The following is a 25,425-nucleotide window of genomic DNA, read 5'->3' as shown; positions in this document are numbered from 1 at the left end:
TCCCTTTTCGGTTAGTTATTTCTTGGTATATACTCTCATGATTCCGCCTTGCAATTTTTGCAGAAGCAAGATACAGTTACTTGTAACTGTTTGTGCAAGCATATCTAGCTTAACATACGACCCCCCCCCCCCCCCCATGACTCAGCCTTGTGATTTTTGCAGAAACAACAACTTTCGCAAGGGCCTCTCACAGATGCCAAGTCACAAAATCAGTGTCAGACTAGTATTTGTCTTTGTTGGTGCAAGGCCTGATCTTGACGCTGATGGACAATGGGCACAGCTTGTGGCAGACAGATGCTAGAGTGTCTCCAATTCCTGGATTAACACCAACATAGACACTTTCATACTTCCTGTCTTTTATTCTGTTTCTCTCTCATACTTCCTCAATGCAATATGCTCACTGCCTGGTTCACATATTTTCTTCTAGTATCATTTCCATGCTCTCTCATGGCCTTTCTCGCGCGTGTGCTTTATCTTGCACCTGATTTGGCACAAGTGCTCTGTCTTGGGCCCTTGCTGTGCACATGCACGCTGTCGTGCGCGTTTGTTGCACATTTGATCCGCACAGCCCTCTCACCCCCACCCACTTCCCTGAAACACTTTCTCTTCACATGCCCCCACACCCCGGTTGTGCTGTTTGCTCCCACACCCCCATTGTGCTCTTTGCTCCCACACCCTCATGCTGTTCCTACTACACCCCGCCCTTTTCCCTTCCCAGTTACGCTATGCCCGCCCTTAACGGTTTTCCACTGTCGTCACTACTCCATTGCGCTCTTTCCCTTGCTTTCCAACTCGTTTAGTGGAGGTGAGGCCCCAGATTATTAATCCAGAAACTTGGCTCATGTTCTGGAGACATGGATTCAAATTCCGCAACGGCAGATGGTGGAATTTGAATTCCATTTTAATGAAGAACCTACTGATGATCAAGGAGTTGTTGATGATTGTCAGAAAAATCCATCTAATGTCCTTTAAGGAAGGAATCTACCATCCTTACGTGGTCTACCTACATGTGACTCCAGACCCACAGCAATGTGGTTGACTCTTAACTGCCCTCTGTAATAGCTTGGAGCACAAGTCAATTCAAGGACAGCTCAGGATGGCCAATAAATGCTGGCTAGCTAGCAACACCATGTTTGATATGTGAATTTAAAAAAAGACCTCCACAGAGTTTCTATGATCTAAAATCAGCACTGAGTATCTATAACGGTGGGTGTGACACAGTGCAGATGATCCCATGTTCACCAAGCTGTGTAGCCTTGTGGTGAAAGTTACCTGCCACCAGTAAATCACAACTGGTAACAGCAGGTATTTCTGCTCATTGTTTCAGGCACATAGTTACTTCTGGTATGAATTAATGTTCCAATAGCTGCTGGTGATGACTGGTATTTAAGCAGTAAAGACAGGTAGATGCTGTTACTGGTGCCAACTATTTTTTCTTTCTGGATGAGTGTCTGTCAAGGATATTGCTGTTCATGCTGAGATATTTCTGACTTTATATAGTTTATATTTTCCTAATAAAGTTGTGTTTTTTTGTGAAAACATTGGCAGTCTCATGTGAATATGTTCAGTCACTATCCACCATGGTAACCACCTACAAAAATGAATCTTATGATTTATCAAGCCAGATTTGACTCTGGGCTTTGCTTTACCCAGGTATTACTGTTTGCTTGATGAGCGTTATGGGTTCTTTGAGGGAAAGGGAATAAAAATCACAACACAGGTTCAGAATAATAATGAAGCTCAAACAAATTGTGTACCAATGCTTCACTGAAGCTTATGACACACTGAGCCTTGAACTCATCTCACAAATGAATCAACAGTTTAATGTAGTCATATACTCTGAATCATTCCTTACAAATGATGTCACAGGCAACACCTTTGTGCATCTCTTGTTATGTCTTGACGGACTGGCAGGACACACCCAGTAGAGGTAGCAGCACAATGATATACAGTCATTTGGAATGTTATCTTAAGAGTCCTCAACATTGAGTCCGGACTCCATGAAGCCTGATGACATGAGGTCATTATCGGCAAGAAATGTCCTGCTGATGAAATGCTCTCCAACCTCCTACCAAAAGCTGATGAATTAACATGCCTCCATTTTAAACACCACTTGGAGGAAGCATTCAGTGTGAAAAAGATGCAGAATGTATTTTGTGTGGATGAGAAATGTTCATCACCAAGAGTGGTTTGGCACCACTGTTGACCTGATCTAGTTCAAAAGTGGTGGATTGGGTCTGTAACAGGTGCCGGGAGAACTAATGAGAGGGAAAAAACATATTTGACCTCATCCTCCCCAATACATTGCAGATGCGTTTGTCCTTGATAGTATCTATAAGAGTGACCAGTGTGAAATCCTTATAGACATGAGGCTCTTTCTCACATTGAAGACGTTCTTCCTAGTGTTGTGTAGTGCTGCAAAATTACCGTGCTAAATGGGTTAGGCTTTGAAAGGTCTTGCATCTCAAGATAGGGCAACCTGATGCGCACATCAGCAAGAACAGAATTATACTCCAAAAACAATCAGCATATCCCCCATTTTATTGTTACCATGCAAGGAGTCAATCCTGGTTCAATAAAGACTTCAGGAAGACATGTCAGGAGCAGCACCAGGTATACCTAAAAATGGAATGTCAACGGAGTGTCACAACATGGCAGTGAATTAAACCAAACACCCAGAAAAGCTCACCTCTCTTTGTAGTCTGTTAAAATATGAGACTCAGAGAACTCCCAAATTCCACTATTTGAAGAAAATATCATCAATTTATTTTTTAAACTCTAAAAGTGAACATTAAACAACAACTATTCATAACTTTAAGCCCCCCTTTCTCTTAACTGCTTATTATCTGTCTCCAACTCTATAGCAATGTATTGTTCCAATAAAACACATTAAAATTACCTCAGCTTAATTTCATAGCCATACAGGAGCTGTCATCTTCAGTATCTTTCTTCTTCTAGCTGAAGATCTCTCTGGGTCGTCGTCTTTCTTTTTACTGCGAATATGTTTCAGATGAAAAGGTACGTTTGATAGATAGTGTTTCCCAATTTCTTCGATCTGTGTTGTGTTGATGGCATTTGCTCTGTCTGATTTTCAAAATGCCTGCCTTTTTTATATCTCCAACATCAGATCGTCTCATTGGTTTGATGTTGACAAAACAGTAAATTGAAACTCTATTCAGTTTTAGTATCCTAGGGCATAACTTAAACTGGTTAAATTTGAATTGTTATCAAAACAATAACCAACTCAAATATCCATTTCACAGCCCAATGTTTTTGTTTTCAATTTCCCAGTACACTCTGAGACTGCCATCTAGTTATATGAGAGGTGCTTGTAAGCTCTCAGTTCAGAACAGCATTCACTCTCTTAAAGGTACAGTACATGGCTTCAAGTTCATAACACTAGTGAAACTGCAACACTGGCCTAAAACCAGAAATATATGGAGAAATCCAACAGGTCTGGTAACAACTGTGTAGAGAGATATAGCATTAACATTTTGACTTCAATGATTCGCAACAGTTTCCTGCCCTTTCCCCATAACCTTTGATTCCCCTATTGATCAAGAATCTATCTGTCTCAACCTTAAATGTATAGAAGGATTCTTTCTCTGCAGCTCTTTGTGGCAAGGAATTTCACAGACATTCCTCATCTTAGTCTTAAATTGGCACCCTTTAATTGTCATTCTATGCCCTCTTGTCCTAGATTCTCCCATGAAATCTCCGCTCTGCATTTACCCTGTAAACTCTTGTAAGAATGCTATATGTTTCAATGAGATCACCTCTCATTCTTCTAAATTCCAATGAATACCAACCAGTTTAATCCTTGCTCATAAGACAATCCCTCCATACCGGGGATCATTCGAGTGAACCTTCTCTGAACTGCCTTTAATTAAATAGTATATTATTTGAAATAAAGCAACTAAAACTGTACTCAGTACTCCAGACACAGTTTCACCAGCACCTTGTACAGTTGCAATCCTGCCCATCTCACAGTTATCCAGATTGAATTTTATTTGCCACTGATTAGCCCATCTTTATCATCCTGTAATCTAAAGCTATCCTCTTCACGACGTACCACACCACCTACTTTTTTTTATCATCCACAAACTTATAGATCAATCCTGTTGACTTCAAGTCCAATTTGTGTATATTTTCCACAAACAGTAGAGGTCCATCAGTGATCCCTGCTGTGGAATCCCACTGGACACGCTTCTAGTCACAGAAACAGTTCACGATCTCTGTTTCCTGTCAGTCAGCCAATTGTGGATCTAATTAGCCAAATTGCTTCAGATCCCATGGGATCTATAATTCTCCTATGTGGGACCTTAATAAAAGTCTTGCTGAAGTCCAAATGGACTCATCTACGCACCTGGTAATCTCTTCAAAATATTCAAACAAATTGGTCAGGCATGACCTTCCCTTAACAAAAAAATGCAGACTTTGCTTGTTTACTCGTTGCCTATCCAAGTGCAGATTAATCTATCCCTCAGAATCCCATCCCATGGTTTCTCTACCACTGAGGTTAGACTAGTTAGCCTGTAGTTTCTTGATTTATCTCTTGCTCCCTTCCTGACTGATGGTACCACATTGTTTGTCCTCCAGTTCCCTGGTATCTCTCCTGTGGCTAAAGAGATTTGAAAATTAATGACAGCACCCTGCTGTTTCTTCTCTTCCTTTAGTCTGGGTGGTATTTCAGCTGGCCCTGGAGATTTATCCACTTTTAAGCCTGCCTGACTACTCAGAACCTCCTCTCTGTCTTCAATTATATCACAGTCTTCCTCCTTGATATCTATACCGACATTGTCCCAACACGAGTGGACACCAACATAATGTACTCATTTAGAACCCGACCGGTATCTTGTGGTTCCAAGCACAAATTACCAATATGGTCATTTGTCATTCTTGTACCTTTAATGTGCATGAAAATTAATTTAGGATTTTCCTTTATTTTACCTGTTGTTATCATACCAAGCTGCCTTTCTGCTCTCCTAATTTCCTTAAATTACCTCTTGCGCAAACTTTTCTTGAGCTATTTTAAGCCCTTGGTTTCATAGAATTAAAATCTGATAGGTCCCCAGGGCCTGATTCTCTGCATCCCAGAGTTCTTAAGGAAGTGTTCCTAGAAATAACGGATGCAATGGTGATCATTTTCCAGCATTCTGTAAACTCAGGATGCGTTCCACTGGAGTGGAGAGTAGCTAATTTAACTCCACTCTTTAAAAAAGGAGGGAGAGAGAAAACGGGGAATTATAAGCTGTTTAACCTGACATCAGTGGTAGGGAAAATGCTGGAGTCAATCATTAAGCATTTGGAAAGCAGTGACAGAATTAGTCCTCATCAGCATGGATTCCCTAAAGGGAAATCATGCTTGACAAACCTTCTGGAATCTTTTGAGGATGTGACCAGTAGAGTAGACAATTTTGAATCACTAGATGTTGTGTACCTGGACTTTGAAAAGGCTTTTGACCAGGTTTCACACAAGATTAGTCAGGAAAATTAAAGCTTATGGTATCAGTGTAAAGTATTGAACTGGATAGAGAACTGGTTGGCAGATAGGAAGCAGAGAGTTGGAGTAAACAGGTCCTTTTCAGACTGGCAGGCAGTAATGAGAGGGGTACCGCAGGTTTCAGTGCTGAGACCCCAGCTGTTTACCCTGACTGCTAACGATTTGGGTTAAGGAATTGAGTGGAATATCTCCAAATTTACAGACAACGCTAAGCTGGGTGGCCGTGTGTGCTGTAAGGAAGATGCTAAAAGGCTGTAGGGTGACTGGTTGAGTAGGCAAATTCTTGGCAAATCCAATACAATGTGAATAAATGTAAGGTCCTGGGGAGTGTCGCTGAAGAAAGAGACCTTGGAGTGCAGGTTCATAGTCCCTTGAAACTGGAGTCACAGATAAAAACGATAATGAAGAAGGTGTTTGGTGTGCCCTTCCTTTAATGCTCAAAGCATTGAGTATAGGAGTTGGGAAGTCATGTTATGGTTGTACAGGACATTGATTAGGCCACCTTTGGAATATTGTGTGCAATTCTGGTCCCTTTCTAATTGGGAGGATGTGAAACTTGAAAGGGTGCAGAAAAATTTACAAGAATGTTGCCAGGGTTGGAGGATTTGAGCTAAAGGGAGAGGTTGAATAGGCTGGGACTGCTTTCCATGGAGCATCGGAGGCTAAGGGATGACCTTATGGAGGTTTATAAAATCATAAGGGGCATGGATATGGTAAATATACAAGATCTTTTCCCTGGGATGGGGTAATCCAGAACGAGAGGGCATAAGTTTAAGGTGAGAGGGTAAAGATTTAAGAGGGACCTAAGGGGGAACTTTTTCATGCAGAGGATAATGCGTATATGGAATGAGATGAAGTAGTGGAGGCAGCATTTAACAGGCATCTGGATGGGTATATGAATAGGAAGGATTTAGAAGGATATTGGCAAAGTGCTGCCAAATGGGATTAGATTAATTTAGGATATCTGCTTGGCATGGATGAGTCGGACCAAAGTGTCCGTTTCTGCACTGTACATGTCTATGACTCCTAAGTCTCTATTTATCCAATCCCGTGAACTCCACAGTATCCAGGGTTTGCTAGATTTGTTGGTCCTATTCTTTTGCTTTATTGGAATATGTTGACCCTATACTATCCCTGTTTCCTCCAGGAATACATCCTGCGACTCTGATTTACCTAGAGTTAGATTAGCTTGAAAGTTTCTGTTCCCAGTTCCCTCTGGCCAAATCATATCTCATGTTATTAAATCGGCCATCTCTTAGTTTAGAGTTTATTTCTGGGCCATCCCAGTCCTTTTCTATAATATTTGTGAATCTAATGGATTAAACAGACTTTGTAGTTTGTGTGGATGGCTACCTAGTGTTCTGACATGGTTAAAGTGAACCAGGAAATTATTTATGTAACTTTCAAGTAGTTACACCTCAAGTACAAGAAAAAGGCCAATGTGTTACTGTCAGGGTACAGAAAGGGACCGGCAGGCAGTGCAGGGAAACCCTGTGACCGTTCCCCTCAACAACAAGTACACAGTTTGGATACTGTTTGGAGATGGGGGTGGGGCGGGGGCGACTTACCAAGGGTACGTCATGGAGTATAGGTCTCTGGCACAGAGTCTACCCCTGTTGCTCCTAAGGGAAGTGGCGAGATGAGGAGAGCATTATTTGTTGGGGACTCCATAGTTAGGGGAACAGGTTCTCTGGGAGTGAGAGAGATTCACGATGTGTTGCCTCCCGGGTGCCAAGGTTTGTAATGTCTCTGATCATGTTTTCGGGATCCTTCGGGGCAGGGGGAGCTGCCCCAAGCCACGGTCCACAAAGGAACTAATGACATAGGTAGGAAAAGGGATGGGGATTTAGGGCAGAAATTCAGGGAGCTTGGGTTAGTGCTAGAACAAACAGAGTTGTTATCTCTGATTTATTGCTTGTGCCACGTGCAATCGAGGCAAGGAATAGGGAGAGAGAGGAGTTGAGCACGTGGCCACAGGGATAGCGCAGGACGGAGGGTTTCAAATACCCGGATAATTGGGGGTCATTCTGGGGTAGGTGGGACCTCTACAAACAGGATGGCCTACACCTGAACCAGAGGGGTACCAATATCTGGGGGGGGGAAGGTGTGGAATTTGCAAATGCTATTCGGGAGGGTTTAATCTAATTCAGCAGTTAGGGATGGGAACCTAACTTGTAGTTCCAGTGTCTAGGAGGCTCAGTCCTTAGGTCAGAAATAAGGTTTCAAGGTTGCAAGAGTGCACTGGCAAGCAGGAAGGTGGTTTGAAGTATGTCTACTTCAATGCCAAGAGGATCTCGAATAAGATGGGTGAACTTGCAGCATGGGTTGGCACCAGGGACTTTGATGGCCATTTCGGAGACATGGATAGAGCAGGGACAGGAATGATTGTTGCAGGTTCTGGGGTTTAGATGTTTCAGTAAGAACAGAGAAGATGGTAAAAGGGGGGTGGTGTGGCATTGTTAGTCATGGACAGTATTACAGTAGCAGAAAGGACATTTGAAGACTGAGGTAGTAAGGGCTGAGGTCAGAAACAGGAAAAGAGAGGTCACCCTGTTGGGAGTTTTCTATAGACCTCTGAATAGTTTCAGAGATGTAGAAGAAAGGGTAGCAAAGATAATTCTGGATAGGAGCGAGCGTAACAGGGTAGTCTTCTGGCACTATTCCTGTCGCCAATGACGACATAAAGATCAAAGCCAAAGGCTCTGCAATCTTCTCCCTGGCTTCCCAGAAAATCCTAGGATAAATCCCATCCAGCCCAAGGAACTTATCTACTTTCACACTTTCCAGAACTACTAACTCCTGCTTGCGAACATCAATCCTGTCTAGTCTAGTTGCCTGCATCTCAGTATTCTCCTCGACGACATTGTCTTTTTCCAGTGTGAATACTGACGAAAAATATTCATTTAGTGCTTCCCCATCTCCTCGGACTCCACGCACAACTTCCCACTACTATCTTTGATTGGCTCTAATCTTTTTCTAGTCATTCTCTTATTCCTGATATACCTATAGAAATCTTTAGTATTTTCCTTGATCTTACCTGCCAACAACTTCTCATGTCCCCTCTTGGCTGTTCATACCTCTGTCTTCAAGTCATTCCTGGCTAACTTGTAATTCTGGGCTGAAAATGTGTTGCTGGAAAAGCGCAGCAGGTCAGGCAGCATCCAAGGAACAGGAGAATCGACGTTTCGGGCATAAGCCCTTCTTCAGGAATGTAACTTGTAATTCTCAAGAGCCCTAACTGAGCCTTCACGTATCATCCTTACATAAGCCTCCTTCTTCCTCTTGACAAGAGATACAACTTCTTTAGTAAACCTCACTTGACCACTTCCTCCCTGCCTAACAGATAGGATTTATAATCATCTGGAGGAATATATTGATTAGGAATAGTCAACACGGTTTTGTGAAGGGTAGGTCGTGCCTCACAAACCTGATTGGTCACCTTCTCAAAAAACTCAATCAGATGGATGAGGGTAAAGCAATTGATAAGATGTAAGACGTTGATAAGGTTCCCCACGGTAGTCTATTGCACAAAGTATGGAGGCATGAGATTGAGGGTGATTTCGTGGTTTGGATCAGAAATTGGCTAGCTGAAAGAAGACAGAGAGTGGTGGTTGATGGGAAATGTTCATCCTGGAGTTCAGTTATTCATGGTGTGCAGCAAGGATCTGTTTTGGGCCGCTGCTGTTTGTCATTTTTATAACTGACCTAGATGAGGGCGTGGAAGGATGAGTACATAAATTTGTCGATGACACTAAGGTTGGTGGAGTTGTGGATAATGCCAAAGGATGTTGCAGGTTATAGAGGGACATAGACAAGCTGCAGAGTTGGGATGAGAGGTGACAATTGGAGCTTAATGTGAAAAACTGAGGTGATTCACTTTGGAAGGAACAACAGGAATAAAGAGTACAGGCTTAATGGTAAGATTCTTGGTAGTGTAGATGAACAGAGAAATCTCGGGGTGTCCAAGTACATGGATCCCTGCAAGTCGCCACCCAGGTTGATAGGATTGTTAAGAAGGCATATGGTGTGATAGCTGTTATTGGTAGAGGGTTTGAGTTTCGGAGCCACGAGATCACGCTGCAGCTTATAAAACTCTGGCATGGCCACACTTGGAATATTGCAAGCAGTTGTGGTCATCGCATTATAGGAAGGATGTAGAAGCTTCGGAAAGGATTTAGAGGAGATTTACTAGGATGTTGCCTGGTATGGAGGAAAGGCTGAGGGACTTGAGGCCGTTTTTGTGAGAGGGAAGAAGGTTGAGAGGTGACTTAATTAAGACATATAAGATGATCAGAGGGTTAGATAGGGTGGTCAGTGAGAGCCTTTTTCAGTGATGGTGATGGCTAGCACAAGGGCATGTAGGTTTAAATTGAGGGTTAATAGATATATGACAGATGTCAGGAGTAGTTTCTTTACTCAGCATAGTCGGTGTGTGGAACGCACTGCTTGCAACAGTCATAGATTCGCCAACTTTAAGGGCATTTAAATGGTCATTGGATAAACAGATGGATGAAAATGGAATAGTGTAGGATAGATGGGCTTCAGATTGGTTCCATAGGTCGGCACAACATTGATGACCGAAGGGCCTATGTTGCGCTGTAATGTTCTATGTTTCACCAGTCCGCCCTATATTTTGTAGAACAAAGCCAGTCTACCTTTCTCCTTCCCTTTGCTTTGCTGATTACCATCCTGGTTCAATGATCAAGGATGTGACACTGGTATATTTCTTGGACTGAGTCATGCAGAATATCTTTGGATTGATCCAATTTTATTGATATCTGTCTTCGTATAAGGGTACCATAAGCAACCTTTTTACTCTAGGATCGGGCAAACAATTGTTTCATAAGCTATAGCTATGATATTTTTGTTGCAGTATCACAAATGCTATATAACTGCAATTTTTGTTGCCCTACCAACATATTTTAAACAAATTAAAGATAAGGCAGATTGGAAGAAACTTCTCTCCTTGGTGGAGGGACCAGTGACGCGGCATGGACAAAGAGTTTGGCTAAGGAGATTTAGGTGAAATGTGAGAAAAAACATTTTCACCCAGAGGGTAGTGGCAATCTGGAACTTGCTACCTATGATTGTGGTAAGGCATATACCCTTATAACATTTAAGAAGTATTTAGATATGCACAAGGCACTCAAAGCTGTAGGCCAAGTGCTGGAAAATGGGATTAGGATAGTTAGGTGGTTGCTTTTAACTGCCACAGACTTGATGGGCCACAGGGCTTTTTTCCTGTCCTGTAGACCTCCGTGACTCTAAATTAAATTGGGGTATAATTTAGAGAAGAAATTATTTTTTTGTTGGTTTTAGCTGTAACTAGACACTGCCAATTCAGGATCTGATATAGGATCCTGAATTGTATTGCAATAATAATTCTAATAAGGCCTGACTACACCTTATCCATTAAAAAACTTTGTTTCAGAATAGAATATTTTGTCATAAGATAAAGTATGATTCTACTGAAGTTTCTTTCTGCTTCAGCAAGCATTTGAATAAAAAGATATCTGCACTTAACGTTCTGGCACTTCTGGCCATTGGACACTGTCTGAGTTCTTCTATCTGTGATTTGGTTTTGTTAGAGTACAGATTGTTGCTGCTTTGTACATTATTAGAAATGATTTCATTTTTTAAGCTGTTTTAACAGTGATGATATTGCATTTTTTGAAATAAAGCATTAACTTTTGTAACACATCATAGTTTTTAGTGTTCTATTGTAAAGTGAATTTGAAGGCATCTTGAATTAAAGGGAAATGTTAGTTTTCTATTTATATTGAGGCAGTTTCACTTGGATTTAATACAAATAATTCTGTCTTATCTGTTCTTATGATGTGTATAACTGTCCAATGAAATATTGACATTCTAGAAGGCTTGAATACAATGGCCTGATATTTACTGTGACCTAACATAAGAAATAAAAGCACAAATTGGCAATCTAACTCCTCAACTCTGCTTCACCATTTAATATGATCGTAACTTATCTCAACTTCAACTTCACTTTCCTACCTGATCGCCATTACTCTTTAACTAGTTAATAATTAAGAATCTATCTCTCTACTGCTTAGATTTATTCATTGTCTCAGCACCCTCTAGATTCTGGGTTGATGAATTGCATAGATTCATGATCCATTGAGAGAAGTAATTTCTCCTCATCTTAGTTTTAAATCTGCTACCCTTAGCCTTAAAACTATAACCTCTCATTTGGAAGGAACAACAGGAATAAAGATGTATGCACTCGATATCTCCATTGTCGATCTCCTTAGCATTTGAGCTCAGTTAGATCTCCTGTGATTCTTCTAAACCTTAGTGAGTCTAAGCCTAAACTGTTTAATCTGTCTTTGTTAGATAAGCCTTTGATCTCTGGAATTAATTTAGTGAACCTTCTCTGAACTGCTTCCGATATAATTACGTCCTTTTCCAAGTAAGGATACCATGACTGTACACAGTACTCGAGACGTGATCTCACCCACGCCTTGTACAGTTCAAACAGGGCTTTCCGTTTATACTCCATTTCTTAAGCAATAAATGTCAACAATGCCAAATTCCATTTCTTGTGCGTTGGTGGGGTGGGCAAATGGAGTTTTGACTCTAAGTGTGTGTCTTTATTTGTTCAAGCAGGTTTTTCACCCAAATGGCAGCCTAAAAGACAGATTTGGCTCCTTTTTGGGCAGAAGCCTTCCTTCTTAGGGAATGTTTTGGGAGTGGTCACAATCTAGGTGCAGGTCGAGGATCTGCAGCTGGGTAGTAGTGTAGTTGTGGAGGAGCATACCAACACTTCCTAAAAATGTGGGGTTGTGATAAACTTAAGGAAAAATTAAACCCAAAGAGTAGATTATATATGAGGCATGCAGTGTCATTAAGCAATTTAAATAGTCAACACATTTCTTGAGAACAAGTTGGTTGCCCGGATCATTAAAATTAAAATGTGAGTGATTGAGGTTGGACTGGAGGTTCACTGTGATTGGCGAAGGTTTAAACTGAATTGGCAAGGAATGGGCATCAGCATAAAAGAGTAAAGGGCAGCACAGTGGTTCAGTGGTTAGCACTGCTGCCTCACAGCACCAAGGACCTGGGTTTGATTCCAACCTCGGGAAACCGTGGAGTTTGCACATTCTTCCCATGTACTCTTCTTCCATGGCAAATATCGAGGCAATGAGGACATTTTATCAGGTGGGATGGTAATGGGTGGTAATCAACCTTGATTAAGTGCATAGTGGGAATGGTGATGGACAAACTACCTTCCATCAAATAAGGCCCTTGCGTGAGAAATTAATTACCTCTTGCTGCCATGCTACGTGGACCTGTCTTCACTTACAGGGAGTGATCATAACTTTGTTAAATTCCAAATTGTTACAGAAAAGGACAAAGATGAGTCTGAAATCAAAGTTTTTGACTCAGGTCAGGCTGACTTTAATAACACTGGATATGACTTGGCTAGAATAAACGGGGTCTACATACTTTCAGGTAAGTCTTCTCAGAACATTGGGATGCATTCAAGAAGGAATTATAGAGAGTAGAGAGCCAACATGTAGCAATAAAGAAAAAGGGTGGGGCCATCAAATCCTGAATGTCAAGGTTATATACAGCAATGAATTAAGAGAAAAGGTAAAGTTATAGTAGATCCCAAGGGCTCAAAACAGCAGAAGTCCTAGAGGAGTATAGAATATGTAAGGTTCAACTTAGAAGGGAGAGCAAGAGAGCTGCAAGTGGATATGAAAGGACACAGGTAAAATAAAGGAAAATCCTAAATTGCTTTACAGGTATTAGATTTAAATTTATTGTCACATGCAAATAAAAATACAGTGAAAAGTGTCTTTTCCTGTGTTATATAAATGTGTTGCAAAGTTCCTGCACCATATTGAAACACTGAATATAATGCAAGATTTTACTGCCATAGAGTTCATCTTTCTATACTCTTCTTGGTCCTCCTCCTCTGCTCGTCTAATTATTGCTTAACATTGGCTGGCGTCTCTGTAATAGGTGCTGGGCTCTTGATTATGTGTCTCCATTGCTGTCACAATCGTGACCGTTGTGCCCAAGTTGGCACCATCGGCCTGCGGATGTGCAAATTCCATACCTCTTGGTCCCCATCTGATGACCTCATTGGGGTCCTCTGCTCCATCAGGTGCCCAGGCTTAGCTGCAGACCAGCCTATGAGTCTGGCCAGGAGAGTCAACTTGTGACTTGTTCTTCACTTGCCTAGAGACCCTGGAATGGGATGGAGCAGGATCTGGCTCATCCAGGCATTGCTGTTGCTGCTGCCACTGCAGGCCACCACCTTTATTTGCACTCTCTAGTTTTAAAGAAAAAGGAAAAAAAGAAAAAGAGCAAAAGCAAAAAGAAGAAAAGAGAAAAAGAGAAAGAAAGCAGACAAGAATAGACAAGCCCAAGGCTCAGACCTGCTACTCCACCGCTATCTTTCCATATGTATTAACTACAGGGTATATTAAGGGTAAAATGATAATAAGTGAAAGAGCAGGGTTCGTTAAGGAACACAGTGGTAATTTGTGCATTGGAACCAGAGGATTTATGGTTCTAAATGAATAGCTTGTGTCGATGGTCAGTAGTGAGAGGGACAATATGTTATAGAAATTGAGGAGAAAGGTCTGTGATAGCTTGGATATAGAAGAGGTTCTGAGTGGTCTGACAGGCTTATACATAGATAAATCTGCAGGGCCAGGTGAACTATATCCCAATGTTGCTATTGAGTGTGGCAAGGGACATTTGCAAAGATTGTCACTTCCTCTCTGGCCGCAGGAGAGGTGCCAGAGAAGTGGGTGACAGCCAATATGTTACCATTATTCAAGAAGGGAATAAGGAATAAACTGAGTCAGTTAAACCTCAGTGGTGAAGAAGCTATTGGAAACAATTCTCGGGACAGAATTAATATGCATTTGCAGAAGCAGAGGTTAATCATGGACAGTCAGCATAGTTTTGTTAAGAGATCCTACCTGTCCAACCTGATTGAATTTTTTAACGTGGTAATGACAGATATGTAGATGAGAGCAATGCTTTTGATATAGACTGCTTGGACTTCAACAATGCTTTTGATAAGGTCCTGCATGGGAACTGATAGCAAAGGTACGAGTCTGTGGAATCCAAAGAAATTTGGCAAATTGGATACAGAATTGGTTGAGGGGCAGGAAGCAGACGGTAATGGTTTAGTGGTGTTTTGCCGATTGAAAGTCTGTGTTCAGTGGGATTCCATGGAAGGGATCAGTGTTGAGGCTGTTTCTGTTTGTAGTATATATAAATAATGTAAACTTGAATGTGGGAGGGTTGATCAGTATGTTTGCAGATGTTTCAAAAATTGGTGGGATGGTAGATAGTGAGGAGGATAGCTTCAGGAGAATAGAGATGGGGTAACCAGTGGCAAATGGAATTCAGTCTAGTTAAATGAGAAGTGATGCACTTGGGCAGAACAAACTAGGCAAGGGTATTAATACATGATGACTAGTAGGTCCTGGGAATCAGAGGGACCTTGGTGTGCATGAATGTATCAGGACAGATAGATAAAGAAGATATATGGGATACTTTTGCTTTTTTTAAGCTAAGGTATAGAATTTAAGATCAGGGAGGTTTTGCTGGAACTGTATAAAACTTTGGTTAGATCACGGCTAGATTATTGTGTGCAGTTCTGGAATCCACATCCAGATTATTGTGTGCCATCCTGGGAATCACCGAGAATCAGAGGGACCTTGGTGTGCATGAATGTATCAGGACAGGTAGATAAAATAAAGAAGATATATGGGATACTTGCTTTTATTAGCTAAGGTATAGAATTTAAGACCAGGGAGGTTATGCTGGAACTGTATAAAATGTTGGTTAGACCACACCTAGATTATTGTGTGCAGTTTTGGAATCCACATTATGGGATGGACATGATAGCATGCGATTTACCAGGAGTGTTGCATAGGCTGGAGATTTTCAGTAATGAAGACTGATTGGTTAGACTGGGGTTGTTTTAGTCAGAGCAGAGAAGATTGAGAGCAAATGTGATTGAGTTGTATAAAATTATGAGGAGCATAGATAGGATAGACAGGAAGACACTTCTTCCATTGATGAACAGTGACCAGAGAGCAGAGACTTATTATTTGTTGGCATTATTAGCTCACTTCAAGACATCTCAAGGTATGATTGCTTCCAAATGTTGCAGAAGCAATCAACCTGACCGGAGTGTTGGCCAGATGGAAAGGCAACTGGAGTGAACCCAGCTGTTTCTCAAATTGCAGGAAATCATGGATGAGGATAGTGTAGTGTTTCTGAAGGAATTCTGACCAAAGCGTATTATTTGCTGAGAGTGATGGCAGTCCTACAAAGAGTATTTGTTGGTATGATTTTGAAGCAAGGTTTATGAATGTGCATAAAAATGAAGTTTTCCTTCATAGAAATGTAACAAATATGTTTTGACTGGCTAATAAATTTTGCACTGATACAACTAGGGATTGAGGCTTAGTTAGTTATTATTGTATTGTTTTACCTGATATATCTGATGAATTGCTATTGATGAAAACTATGTTAACCTGAGCACTTGATAATCCTGTATTTCATAACTGTACAGAATAGCAGGTACTGTTGGATTTTAGTGCTGCCCTAGCGACATTGTATTGTATTTGAAGAATATTGAACAGTCATCAAGTATGGCCTTTTAGAAATGAGGCATGTTAATGATAACTTTGATTTGCTGTGTCTGTTTTTGTGAATTTCAGTAGATTTTGGTAATGCCCAGCCCATTTTGAGTAAGCATGTGATCTTAAAAAGTATTTGCATCAGAACACTCAGATCAAATTTGAACCTAGATTTAACCATCATCCCTGATATCGGAAGTTACTTGAAGCTATACTTAAAGTTTGTTTCAGCTTCTGTTAGAGATTTTTCAAGTGGTGATCCTGTATTCACCTGCAACCAACATCTCTGTAAGGTGAAGCATTCAGCCTGTTTTAAAATGGAATCAAGCTACATATTAATTGGATTTGCTTTAAATTAAACAATTCTTGTGCAGTGTTTGCAAACCATACAGAATAATGGAACAGGCATAATAAAACCATTGTACACTTTCTAAAATGACAAATGTTAATTAGAGATAACTATTTCATATGAAACAGCATTTAGTGAACAATATCAATGAAACATCTAGACTTCTGAAACAGAAAGTTATTTTCTTTATTCTTTCATGGGCATAACTGGAAGGCAAATGTCCTTGAACGGAGTGCCTTGCTGGCAATTTCAGAATCACCCATATTGATATGCATCTGGATTTACTTGTAGGCCAGACTGGATAAGGTTGACAGATTTCCTTCCATGAGTGAACCAGGTGGGTTCCTATGACAGTTGATCGTGGTTTTGTGCTGTCTACTGAGACCATCTTTATATGCCAGATATATGAACTGAACTGATATTTCATTAGCTGTTCTGATGGAATTTGAACCAGTAAGCCCAGGCTATTAATCTGGACTCCTGGATTACTCATCCAATGATATTACCACTATGTCACTGCCTCTCCCTCTCCCATTAAGCTTTAAATTACAGGGAGTCCCCAGTCTGTGAATGGGTTTTACTTTTACTTAGTAAAATGCAACCTGCTTTAGTAATGTGCAATATTCTTTCCAAAACAGAAGCCACATATATTCAGTTGATGTTAAATAGAAAGTAGCAATGGAAAATATTTGAGTGCGTTCAGAGAATAGATAGTTGTGACTGCCCTAAACATAAAGCCACATTTAACCAACTATGCAACAGAAGGCCTTGCCAAATTGAAGTTAACCCAGGGATGTCTCTGCTGGTTGGAGTTACACCTATTGTTAAAGAAGATGGTAATGTAATGATTGTTAAAACTCAATAATCTCAGTCCTAGGAAGTAACTGCAGGAATTTCCGAGGCTAAACAATGTTCAGTTGCTTCATTAATGACCTTTTATCCATCAAATGGTCTGAAATGGGATATTTGCTTTTGCTTGCACTATGTTTAGCACCATTCACAACTCTTTCAGAGACTGAAGCTGTCCATGTCCAAATGCAGCAAGTCTAGACAACTTCTAGACTTGGGTTAACAAGCAGCAAGCAATATTTATGCCACAAAAGAGCCAGGCAATGATCATCTTCAACAAGAGAAAATCTCCCCATCTCCCCATGACGTTCAATAGCATTATCATCGCTGACTACCCAGGGTTCATGTCACATTACAGGTGATCACCATTGCATTACACACACACACACACAGATATTCCTACACACACACACTCTCACATACACACAGACACAGAAACACACAGACGCGCACACAGACACCCACATACACCCTTATAGACACACAGACTCCCACACATGCACCCCCTCACAGACTTAAGACACTCTGCACTCACTACACACACACACACACACACAAACACACTTTCTCACACTCACAACCCCCATCCCAGACAGAAACACACACAGACAGACAAAGACCCACATGCACACATATATTTTGTGTGGTGAATTTATTTGGTACTTTCAGAGTTACATTGCACTTTGCTCAAAAACCACATACATTCATGTAGAACTCTGAGCTCAAAAACTGCATGAATTTATGTAAAACTCTGTTATCTCACTTTTTAGATTGGAATCAATCTAAACATCAGGTCATAGACAGAGGACACAGGGGGCTAACACCTTCAACATATTGTCTAGCTATCACCATTGTTAACAGCTAACCTGAGAATGCAACTTTAAAAAAAAGGGTTTTGTGATTTACACATGAAAGAAGTGAAACTATCACTGTATTCTAACAGATGAAAGGCTTAACAATCAATTCTTCCATCTTGTATTTACATCCTCCCTGCATCTACCCTGCCTCGTACTGTTAGAATTTTAATAGTCTTATGACATTCTCCCTCATTTGTCTGAACTCCAGTGAATACAATCCTAAACATGTCATTTTCTCCTTATACATCAGTCCCGCCATCCCTGGAATCAGCCTGATAAACATTTGCTGCACTTCCTTCAGGGCAAGAGCATCCTTCTTCAGAAAAAGAGACCAAGACTGTATACAATATTCTAGGTACAGGATAGGTCTCACCAAAGCACTGTGTATCTGACTGCAACAGCACTTACCTGCCTCTGTACTTGAAACCTCTTGCAATGAAGGCCAACGTACCATTTGCCTTCTTTACCACCTGCTGTACCTGCATGCTGGTACACAAAGGGCACCCAGGTTCCGCTGCACACTCCCCTCTCCCAATTTATAGCCATTCAGGTAGTAATCTGCCTTCTTGTTTTTGCTTCCAAAGTGAAGCATTTATCAAAATTATACTGATCTGCCATTGGTTTGCCCACTTACCCAAGCTGTCCTGGCCATGCTGAAGGATCTCTACATCCTCTGCACAGTTCACCCTCCCACCCGACTTGGTATCATCTGCAAACTTTGTGATATTACCCCCTAAGAGTATCCAAATGGTAATATCTGATAGGGGGGCGGGGGGGGGGGGGTGGTTACAAGGGACTTCAGCATTACTTTCCCTCCTCTGTTCTGCCTGTAGTCACCCATCCCCTTTCTACCTGTTCATTCTTTACCAGCAATGTGATTCCTTCACTGAACATGCTATCTGTGGCAGTCTGAGCTTTGCAGATGGCACATAGTGAGTTGAACCTGCCATTCCAGCCTCAACATGCAGCTGGACATACTTCCTAAACAGATCGTTGCCAGGGACACTGGAAGAGATATCATGGAAGATCGGTTGAAACAGCAGTATGATATACTCAAAGATTTGGGTTGACCAGCAAAGTTAAATTTTGTGTATCAAAAAGGCAAAGCAGATTTTGTGACACTTTCTGTAAGACTCTGAAAGCAACAGTGGTAGAGAATATGAAGGAGCATTATTTAAAAAAAAACCTGAAAAAAAAATGAGAAAAATGTTGGAAGAATCATTTTGACAGTCTGTATGGAAAGATTTAAATACCTGACCTGCTTGAATCAGAAAAAGAGTTGATATTGATTTTGTATTATCTAGAAATGGAGAGTGAGATAGAAGCAGCAATAATGGGATCAAAACTGGATAAATGGCTGGATTAGATGAAAAAACTACAGAATTATTTAAAAACATGGAAAGAGCTTAACATTTATGTTTGTGGAGCTGTGCAAAGGTATTTGCCTACAAGGAGATTGCATTCACTATGTAGCTAAAAACAGGTTGATGTCTGGTTTTGGAAAAGAAGGTAGTATTGAGAATTCTAACAGAAGAATGGGTGTGAACAAATGGAGCTGCTTGAGAGAATCATCAGTTTAGATTCCAGGAAAGAAGTAGATGGAGTATTCTGAAGAGGTAGAAAAAAATCTAGAACAAACAGAAATGATGAGTAGCTAATGGGGAACCAGAACCGTGTGATTTTAAGAGGTATTTGACAAGGCTGTTGCTTATCATCAGTCTTCTCCAATATTTATGGAAAATTAATGAATCCAAAGGTCTCAAACATCGCAGGTCGCTATCTTTCATTCCATGTGATACAAGGAATGTTTGGAGGCACTAGAAACTGCAAAGGCTATGGACCGTGATAACATTCCGGCAATAGTAATGAAGATGTGTTCCAGACCTTGCCTTGCCCCTTGCCAAGCATTTCCAAATTATCTATCTGAAAATGTGGGAAGTTACCACATATGTCCTGTACACAAAGAGCAGGAAAAATCTAACCTGGTCATGTAACACCATATCATCTTCTTAATCATCAGTAAAGTGATGGAAGGTGTCATCAGCAGTACTATGAAGCAGCAGTTGCTTAGCAATAACCTGTTCAAATGACACTTAGGTTGGTTTCCTCCAGGGCTACTCAGTTCCTGTCCTCATTACAGCTTTTTTTTAAATTTGGGAAGAAGAAGGTGAACATTGGCAGGACCAATGCATGTCTCAAAGTCACCAAGAAATAGTTACATATAGAAGGAAGAGATCGAGAATAGGTACAAACATTTGAAATATTTTGATACATACTATCTGCAGATGGAAGATGCAACAAAGAAATAAGAACAAGGTAGTAGTGGAAAAGGCCATATTTGGTGAGCCATGATGTGGAGGTGCCAGTGTTGGACTGGGGTGGACAAAGTTAAAAATCTCACAACACCAGATTAAAGTCGATCAGGTTTATTTTGGGCGTACGAGCTGTCAGAGCACTGCTCCTTCATCAGGTAACTAGTGAGGCAGGTTCATAAGATACAGAATTTATAGCAAAAGATCACAGTGTCATGCAATTAAAATGATATATTGAACAAACCTAGATAGCTGTTAACTCTTTTGTCTTTTAGAAAGGGTTGCAGGTTTCGGTTCATTAATATGTAAATCCCAGAACTTCTTTTAAGTCAATTCTCGAGATAACTTAAGATTTTATCAAAAAAAGGTGACATGTTAACTCAAACAATGTATTAAAGGTGTGAAGTTGGAGTATCCCAATCCTGAGTCTTTATCTGGATTGGCTGCGTGCATATTGTGTGCTTTTTAGAGCAAAAATAGAACGTATCTGCAAAAAAGGTTCTGCAAATGCACAGTCACCCCATAGACTTACGTTTGGGTATGTGTGCATGTGAGGGAGAGAGAGGGTGTGTGAGTGTGAATGTGTGTGAGAGAGCATGTGTTTGCGAGTGTGCATGCTTGATAGAGTATGTGAATGAGTATGACAGAGTATAAGCCTGTGAGAAAATGTGTGCATGGGGGTGAGTGTAGGGATTGTATCCGTGTGTGTGTGTCTGAGAGAGAGTGTATAGTATGAGAGAGGTTCTGCGTAAGTGTGTGTGTTTGTGTGAATGTATAGTTTAGTGGGGTCAACTGTAGTGTGACATGAATCCAAGGCCCTGGTTGAGGCCAACCTCATGGGTACCAAAATTGGCTATCAGCCTTTGCTCGGCCACTCTGCGTTGTTGCATATCATGAAGTCCACCTTGAAGGATGGTCACCTGAAGATCTGAGGCAGAATGTCCTTGACCACTGAAGTGTTCCCCGACTGGGAGGGAACATCCCTGTCTGGCTATTGTTGCATGGTGTCGTGTGACTCAGCTGATGTTGTCAGCGTTCTCATACGCTGCAGGCAAGGATACCTTGAGGTATGGTACATTGGCGAGACTAAGCAGACGCTACAACAATGGATGAATGGACACCACGCAACAATCGACAGACAGGGATGTTCCCTCCCAGTCGGGAAAGACTTCGGTCAGGGAAGTTCGGCCTTGGGTCTTTGGGTGATCATCCTCCAAGGTGGACTTCAAGGTATGCATCAATGCAGAGTGGCCGAGCAGAGACTGATAGCCAAATTCGGTGCCCATGAGGATGGCCTCAACTGGGACCTTGGGTTCATGTCACACTATAGGTGACACCATTACACTATACACTCTCACACACAAAGAACACATACACATACTCTTATATACAGTCACAGTCACAGTCACGTGGACCCTCTCTCATACACAGTCTCTCTCTCTCTCTGACAAATGCACATGCACCCCACATACTCTCACCCACGCACACATCCTGTCATATGCTTATACTCCATCACACTCACACACACGACCAAGCACGCACACATGCAAACACACACGCAAACACACACTCTCTCACGCACAGTCGCGCACATACACACACACACACAATCTCTCTCTCTCTCTCTCTCACATCCATCTATGGGGTGAATTTGTATTTGCAGATACATTCACGCAACCTACAGGCAGTCAATCCAGGGAACATTTTATAAATTCCTACTTTGGACATAGAGCCGATACAGCTAAGATTGGATACAGACAGACTCTAAACTCATACCTTTAATGCATTGTCTGAGCTGAGATGGCATTTTTTTAAAAATAAAACCTTAAGTTATCTTGAGAATGTGACTTAAAAGCAGTCTGGGATGTATGTATTAATGAAATATTAATATTAATAAAATCTGGAACCCAAATTTGAACAAAAGCTGTAATGAGGACAGGAACTGAGTAGCCCTGGAGGAAACCAACCTAAGTGTCATTTGACCAGGTTATTGCTAAGCAATATATCATTTTAATTGCAAACTAGTGTGATCTTTTGCTATAAATTCTGTGTCTCACGATCCTGCCCCACTAGTTACCTGATGAAGGAGCAGCGCTCTGAAAGCTCGTACTTCCAAATAAACCTGTTGGACTATAACCTGATATTGTGTGACTTGTAACTTTGTATTTGCCAAGAACAGACTTAAATGGAAAGCTGAATAAACATTTTGAGAAGCAACTTCAAAAGAAATTGATTTGAAGTGTTTTGTATGGATCTTATGGAAAGAGGAGATATACTTGTTGAATAGCTTTTAAATGTATGTTTGGAAGAGAATGAACAGGGTTTGTTGGAGAGAAGTAACAAGATGAAATGTTGTGGAGTGTAAACAGTGAAAGAAATTTGTTGAATGTGATTAGGAAATTATTAGGAATAATTTGATTAGGGATAGTCAACATGGTTTTGTGAAGGGCAGGTCTTGCCTCACAAACCTTATTGCATTCTTTGAGAAGGTGACCAAACAGGTGGATGAGGGTAAAGCAATTGATGTGGTGTACATGGATTTCAGTAAAGCGTGTGATAAGGTTTCCCACGGTAGGCTGTTGCAGAAAATACAGAGGCATGATATTGAGGGTGATTTAGTGGTTTGAATCAGAAATTGGCTAGCTGTAAGAAGACAGAGGGTGGTGTTGATGGAAAATGTTCACCCTGGAGTTCAGTTACTAGTTGTGTACCCCAAAGATCTGTTTTGGGGCCACTGCTGTTTGTCATTTTTAGAAATGACCTGGATGAAGGCGTAGAAGAATGGGTTAGTAAATTTGCAGATAACACTAAAGTTGGTGGAGTTGTGAACCGTGCGGATCATCACAAAAGTTAGAGATTTAAACAAAGTAGTCAAAGGTTTACTGTTTACCTATCTAATAGACTCAGGTTAACAAAACACTGACCAGACTTCTGTACTTTCCTGTACTACCACAGGAAAACAAAATATGAATCATCGACTTAAACTTTCCTAGATGACTCTCTAGCGCCGTTTCTAAACCCTATATGCATGCAGACATTTACACACAAACAAACAAACAAATATTAGGAGTGGAGAAAAAAGACTAGAATAATAGTTCAGTAGCACTAGCCTACAGGATTTGATCAGGTATCCTTTTCACTTCCCAAGTTCTTCCAATTCTAAGATTCTTATTCTTCCCAAATCCTTTACTACAAACACAGGGCAGTTGGCACATTAATTGTTCAGTCTTTCAGTCACTGTGAGAAGGCTTACAGCAAAAGGTGAGAAAGAATCTTCCAGGTTTTGGAACAGCCCTTTCTCTATTACAGTTTGGATGCTCTGTCCATGTATTATTCACACATAGTGTTTACCTGCCCAGGAGACAGTCAGAGGGTTGTTGTCATTATCATTATTTGGAGATGGCGGTGTTGGACTGTGTGTACAAAGTTAAAAATCACACAACACCAGGTTATAGTCCAACAGGTTTAATTGGGAGCACACTCGGTTTCGGAGCGACACTCCTCCACTATCACCTGATGAAGGAGTGTCACTCCGAAAGCTAGTGCGCTCCAAATTAAACCTGTTGGACTATAACCTGGCGTTGTGTGATTTTTAACTTTGTCATTATCATTGTCAGTGATATTGTCTATCACTTCCTTCCATGGGGATGGTAATTTGTTAGATTGGATTTGTCCTGCTTTTAATGAAAAAGACAACCTGGTCAATTTTCCTTGTTGACTGGAATATGACAATATTTTAGAATTAATGGAGCAGCATAGCTAGGGGAATGGCTAGCTCTAGAGTCCTATATGTTTGGGTGCATGTATTGCTCATTCTCCCTTATCTCTGAGAAGTTGGTGGTAAACTACCTACTTGAACCTTGAATAGGGATGGCATATAGAGGGAAATGTGCTAAAATGTTGCCAAGGTCAACAGTATCTAGTGCATTCAGCTTTTTCCTGAAGTCGCATTAAGTGAATCAAATTGTCTAAAGGTTGGCATTGTCATGCTGGGACAGTTCTCCTTGAAAAAAGTTGCAAATACATCAGCCTAGTTTCTTTTACTGATTTGTGGGTCTGTCCTTTTATTGAGGATGAGAATGTTATGAAGCACCTCCTACATGCTGGACCATGGGATTTACAGATTGGGGTTGAATGCAAGTCATCTTATGCTGGTGCCTCAAAGGTGCCCAGATCTGAGCTGCTGCACCTGTTCCGAATCTATCCAATTTAATATAGTGCTAGTGCCACAACCTGATGTGTTACTTTGAAGACTGGGCTTTGTCCCGACAAGGTCTGCAAAATGGTCACTTCTACTACTATTGTTATTGGTAGGTAGATTAATGAGCAAAAACCCAAGTAGAGCTTTCCTTTTTGTTGATTCCCTTACCACTTGCCACAGGCTAAGCCTGGTAGAAATGTTGCTCATTAATTCATGATTTTGGACAGTACTTATGTCACTAAGCCACTCTCGGTGATGAACCTCAAAGACCCCATCCAGGCTTTTTAAAAAAATACTTTTGTGTTATGTGGGTATCGTTGGCAAGGCCAGCATCAATTGACCTGACCCACTGGGGTAATGCGCTGGAAATCAAATCCCACTTTCTCAGAGTTATCAGAAAAGCTAAAGATTTACACACACGCATGCGCACACCCACTTGTGGCACCCACACGCATTGATATATGCAATTCGGTATATGAAATAGATGGGCTGTTAATTGTTTGGCTGCTTTGCCTAGGTTTGTACCTTTGGAACTGTACTCCTTAGGATAAGTGGAGAGTTTTTCATCATACTGTGATACCTTGCAGATAATGGGCAGGTATCGAGGAGTCAGGAAATTAGTTGCTCAGTGGAAATTCCAAATCTACAACTTGCCTTTGTAGCCGCAATACCTTTATGCCTTGTTCAGTTCAACTTCTTGAGAGTGATACCCAGGATGCT

General features: G+C 41.0%; 1 protein-coding gene across 1 annotated transcript in view; it reads left to right on the top strand.

Annotated features, from left to right (window-relative positions):
* The window catches only part of LOC122542423 (fibrillin-1-like), a 610,102-nt gene that overhangs the window by 66,521 nt on the left and 518,156 nt on the right, over nt 1-25,425 (top strand). The gene's annotated exons all lie outside the window — the stretch shown is intronic.

This window comes from Chiloscyllium plagiosum, unplaced genomic scaffold (genome assembly GCF_037043375.1).
Source record: "Chiloscyllium plagiosum isolate Xiang-an unplaced genomic scaffold, Cpla_swu_hap1 HiC_scaffold_42, whole genome shotgun sequence".
Taxonomy (NCBI): domain Eukaryota; kingdom Metazoa; phylum Chordata; class Chondrichthyes; order Orectolobiformes; family Hemiscylliidae; genus Chiloscyllium; species Chiloscyllium plagiosum.
This window is presented reverse-complemented; position numbering and strand designations above follow the sequence as displayed.